Genomic DNA, 5,415 nt, shown 5'->3' on the forward strand with positions numbered 1-5,415 from the left:
GCGAATAACTGTGTGGTTGTGTTTACTTTGACACGTGCTTTCTGTACCTGCAACTTTTACCGTGACCGTGATTTGCCACTGGTGTTCGTGATCGTGAAAATAAAAATCAAGGTAACTGTGATCGTGAAAGCTAAAATTTCCCTTCCCGTGATCGTGATGATACCCCCCCTTTGGGGCCCTCTGTCTTCTGATGAAGCGATCTTCACGCTGTGGTGTCTTCTTAGGCCGTCCTGACCTGGGGCCAGTTTCATAAGCCAGAAACACAGTCTGCAGTTGTCCGGGAAAACCACAGTAATCCGACGGCGAATTTTTTTTTCACACGTCAGTTACGGGCTTTCAATCCCGAAGGCTATTTCCGAGTAGCTACGAACGTAAACGGAAGTTCCGATGTGTTCGGATGCTTATCGATTTGAGTTGTCGTTCGTGTCTCGCTGACCCAGTACACGGTAGCGCTGGAATGAGTGCAATCCGAGCTACGAACTTTGCCGATTGCAATCTAGAAATGATCGTCACTGCTGCAGGGTCAATGTGTGAATTAATAGGATAGAGTGAAAAGAATTGCACTCAGCACTCGCTCAATCCATGCTGAGGCTCATAAACTCCCAGCCTGCAGAACATCATACAGACAGCAGTCTTTCTTTCCTCGCACCATTGGCGAATGGAACGCCCTCCCACCACAGGCAGTATTATCCGCACAGGTGGAAACCTTCAAAACACAGATCTAGACACCATGCACTGCAGCAGAAGACCTCTTGTACACCAGAGTTCCCATTTAATTGCCAGAAACACATTCACAGATACTTCAATATGTTGTTACTGGACTCCGAGTGCCTTTTTAGTTTCTACAAAATAATAGCACTGATGATCTAACGAGTAACGTGATCATGTTCAGTTAGATCTAAGTTGTAACAGTGTACAGTCAGAATCACCAGCATCAGCGTGTGCCAGTATGCATGTGGTTTGTGGCTCCCATACGCGTGCATGCTTTTTAATTAGAGGGTGTATTTTAGTTTTTCGACAAGAAAAAGAAGTTCTTTCCTTCAAAACATCCAAAATATTCGAATAAGATGTTGTCGTTGAACATGTGTTGCACACAGCAAACATTTTGAAATCTCCGAAGCTGCTTGCAAAGATGACGCAGATATCTGTACAATATCTCTGGATGACGCAAGGATAGTGTTCGACTCGGCTCTTTTACTTGGTAAACATCGGAACTTCCGATTACGTTCGTAGTTACTCGGAACCAGCCTTCGGGATTGAAAGCCCGCAACTGACGTGTGAAATTTTTTTTCGCAATCCGACGTTATCGCGTTTCACGAACAAAATTTCAGTCGGCCGACTGCGGGTCGTCTCACCGGAAGTCGGCCCAACACGGTGATGCTCTCCCCCCAACACTGTGACTGTGTTCGGCTTACTGCGGTAAACCGAAAATAAATTGTTTTTTCTTCGAAATCGGCCATTTCCACGTGCGAATGAGCAAACGGAAGTGGTAATGTTGCTAAATTTAGCCCTCGACTTGGCCATTCGGATAACTGTACAGTCGGTCGACTGCGGTTGTCCGCGGGTGACGGTGATTCGCTCATGAAACGCGCTTTTCGGTGACCCGGCGATCAACCACGGTCCATCGACTGGGCAGTCGATCGACTGTCAGTCGGTTCACTGCTATCTTATGAAACTGGCCCCAGAACGCTGTTGGTGGCCAGGGGCCAGTTTCATAAGCCAGAAACACAATCGACCAACTGCAGTTGTCCGAGAGAACCACAGTAATCCGACGTCATCGGGTTTCACGAACAAAATTTCAGTCGGCCGACTGCGGGTCGTCTCACCGGAAGTCGGCCAAACACGGTGATGCTCTCCCCCCAACACTGTGTTCGGCTTACTGCGGTAAACCGATAATAAATGTAATTATCCGCACAGTCAATGGCAGAATGCTCACACTTTTTTGGATTGTGAGCCAAACCTTGTGATTGTTCTTCGAAATGTATCTATCATGACGCAGTAATCCAGGAGACCAGTCAGGGTTATGTCTTGAAGACGTCACATTATGGCGTAAGAGGGTTCGACGTCACGCGAAGGAATTATTGAAAGTCTCGGTCATTGTTATTTTGAGCGGGCCGAGACTAGTTTTTTCTTCGAAATCGGCCATTTCCACGTGCGAATGAGCAAACGGAAGTGGTAATGTTGCTAAATTTAGCCCTCGACTTGGCCATTCGGATTACTGTACAGTCGGTCGACTGCGGTTGTCCGCGGGTGACGGTGATTCGCTCATGAAACGCGCTTTTCGGTGACACGGCGATCAACCACAGTCCATCGACTGGGCAGTCGATCGACTGTCAGTCGGTTCCCTGCTAGCCTATGAAACTGGCCCCTGATGCAGCCTGACCACGACAGAATGGGACACTCCAAGTCGTCTGCCCACTTCTCGCTTTTTTACGCCGTCTTGCAGCCATGCGATGGCCCGGGCTTTGTTGAAGGTAGTCACCTTTCGTCTGGGAGGCATAGTGAGAAGATGGTGGCTAGCGGAAAATCGCGGGGCTATAAAGCCTAACTGGTGACAACAGTTCACTCTCAACACATCCCCCCTGCACGTGCATAACGAATTTTTCATCTTTCCCGCCCAGGCTTGCCTACGCGCCAACGTAAAAATGGTCCACTTTTTGCAGTTTGGCAGTTTCTGTCTCGTGCCCCAGCCAGGCCTCCGTGGATACCGATCAAGTTTCCTGCTAACACAGCATTGCTCACCCACTGGTGTATACGGCCTGACAGTCATTTGGTTTTATAAACTTAGGAACAAGGAGTTTGGCACAGATGAAGTCAGCTGGGGTTTTTCAAGGGCGGTCCCTAACTTTTTCCTTTGAGTATAATTATAACAATGCCCAGCTCGAAAATATGGCCAAGAACAAATCAACGGTTGTTCGAAGAAAGAAGAATAACAACAAGTTTTCGTTATTTCGTTGTTTGTCTGTGCACTTAAAAGACCTTTGGGTCGATATATTTGTGAATGTATTGTTTTGTCAATAACAAACGTTCCAACAAACTACCTTTCTTGTTTTTTTATTTTCAACATTCTTGTCCAATACGACTTGCATTTTGCCGTGTGCGCTGTAAAATCGGCCTACCTTCAAAGCAGACGAAAAGGAGACATCTTCATTTTCTTCCAAGGGAGAAATCTTCGATGACGCAAATATAAATGACGTCATGTGCTCACACCTATCTCGAGAACTACTTCGGCAAGTTCAAAACACGAGAAAAACGATTTCGTTTTGCGGGCAGCCACGGGAGATGTATGTATTTTCCAAATGGTTGTAAAATAAGTCTTGTATCACCGTACTCAGGCCCTGTTCTTTTTTTCGTCACACCTAAAACCGTTATTTCTTGTGAGCGACCCAGCATTATCTTAGCCGAGTCTTGCATATGAGTCATACCTATGAGCCGAGACCTACGATTGTTCGTAATGTCGCACAATGACGTCCGTCTCCAGACATGACGCAAACTGAGTTGCAAGCCCTTGGCAGTAAGTTTGATGCTCTATCTCGGAGGACAAACTCTGAGTCGTTGGGGCTTACCAGCTGCCGTTTCTCTGTAAGGTATCCTTATGTTTTGTGAGTGGAGACCGTTGAACGATCAAGGTCGTCTGCTCACATAGTAGGCCTGTACAATACCAACAAAAAATTGCATTGAACATGGAGGGCGAATTTAGCTCAGATCTGAATGTGGGTCCAGCAAGGGGTCATGGATTAAGCTGGGCAACAATTGACGAAGCACGTGTTACAAACTCCATCATCATGCCTATTCAGTTCATAGGAATCATCTGCAACGTCATCGTTCTGTGGGTGTGGTCTGCTGAGCGTGTGTATGTTTCTTCAACCTACCTCTTCAAAGCGCTGGCAGTATCCGACATCCTTTTCCTTCTGTTTAACTTTTGTTTCAGTGTCTTCTGGTATCCTGGGTATACGCACGATAAGGTTCTCTTTGGAGCAGTCTTCTTTTCTATCATGGCATTCGGAAACAACAAGAACAGCCTTCTGATCATCCTGGTCCTTGCTACCAGTCGAGTCATCAAGGCCTTCTTTCCTCTCCATGCGCGACGTCTGCTGGTCAAGTCCAGGATGAGAATAGTGCTCATCTGCTGTCTGATATATTCTATCGGATTGCAGACCATCATCGACACACTATTGGTCTACTTTCCGAGAAATAGCCCAACGGCCATTAAATTGAAACCCTTTATGTGGTCGGTGATGGGTCACGCGCTGCCGGCCTCATTACAGATTGTACTCATGTTGGCCGTTGCATGCAAAGTACTGCGACAAAGGGCCATACTCGCACCGTTGGTCGTAGACCTACTTTCCAGGCAAAGGTCCGAAGAGAACAGCAAGACGAAAGTAGGAAAAGATCCATATTTTCCAATATTAACAGATTCCCGCCAGTTTGTCCACGTGGTGTTTGCCATTTGTTTCACGAGTTTTCTTACGTACGTGCTCCCGGCGTCCACAATTTTTCTGATCAAAAAGAACGACCAAGCGAAAAGGAAAGCCATAGTAATTGCTGTTGTGCTTAGTTCAATAAACAGCAGTGTCAACATCATCTTCTACATGCTCATCCATCGGTTTCGCTACTTGTTCGCTGACAATACGGTTAGACTTTTGCAGAAAGTAGGAGTTTCAACCACTTTTACAACTTCGCCAGAACTTGTCGAAGCAGCGGGCACAAGGAACACGGGTGGCGAAGACGGAGAGGGGGATGGCGAGAGAACGGAGACTGATCAAGAGGAGGGGATCGCCGAGACGGACAACAACCTCCCGGACCCTCCCTCTCTCAAAAGCCTGGACAAGAAAGGAGACTCCACTTGTACTCCATAGTAGATCAATTTGCAGAGCAGTCGTCATGGTCGTTGGCTGTACGGCTAGACTGCAGCAATAAGACACTGACATAGTGCAGCTGATGAAAGCTGCAGGTGATTGTGATACTCATAGATTTCCAAACGTTACCATTCAAATTGCCGTGATTTCTAAACAGGCCTCAAGGTTTAGTATAATAGCCTGTTCAGATTTTTGCTTGCTCACTTTGCCAAACCAGCCCCAACATCCATAAGTTTATACTGTTTTTAGCCATGTTTTGAGAAAGACATTTTTCCCCGAGACCGCCTTAGTGGTCGAGGTCCACTATAACTGTCGAGATATGTGCCAAATGTCACATTTTGGTCAAATATACAAATAAAATATACGTGTCGATCCATTTATGTTAGACATCCTTTTATTTATTACGATTGAAGACACACAAATATGCCCTCCTTTGTAGTTTCGGACAGTCGGGCTATGACGTGATATGGACCAAAGACGGAAAATCCAGCGTTTAATTGATACATTTACACATTCATAGGCGTCCATTTGCAACTTTGAGGTTGTCATCGTGGAT

The sequence above is a fragment of the Littorina saxatilis genome, linkage group LG7 (genome assembly GCF_037325665.1).
Source record: "Littorina saxatilis isolate snail1 linkage group LG7, US_GU_Lsax_2.0, whole genome shotgun sequence".
Lineage (NCBI taxonomy): Eukaryota > Metazoa > Mollusca > Gastropoda > Littorinimorpha > Littorinidae > Littorina > Littorina saxatilis.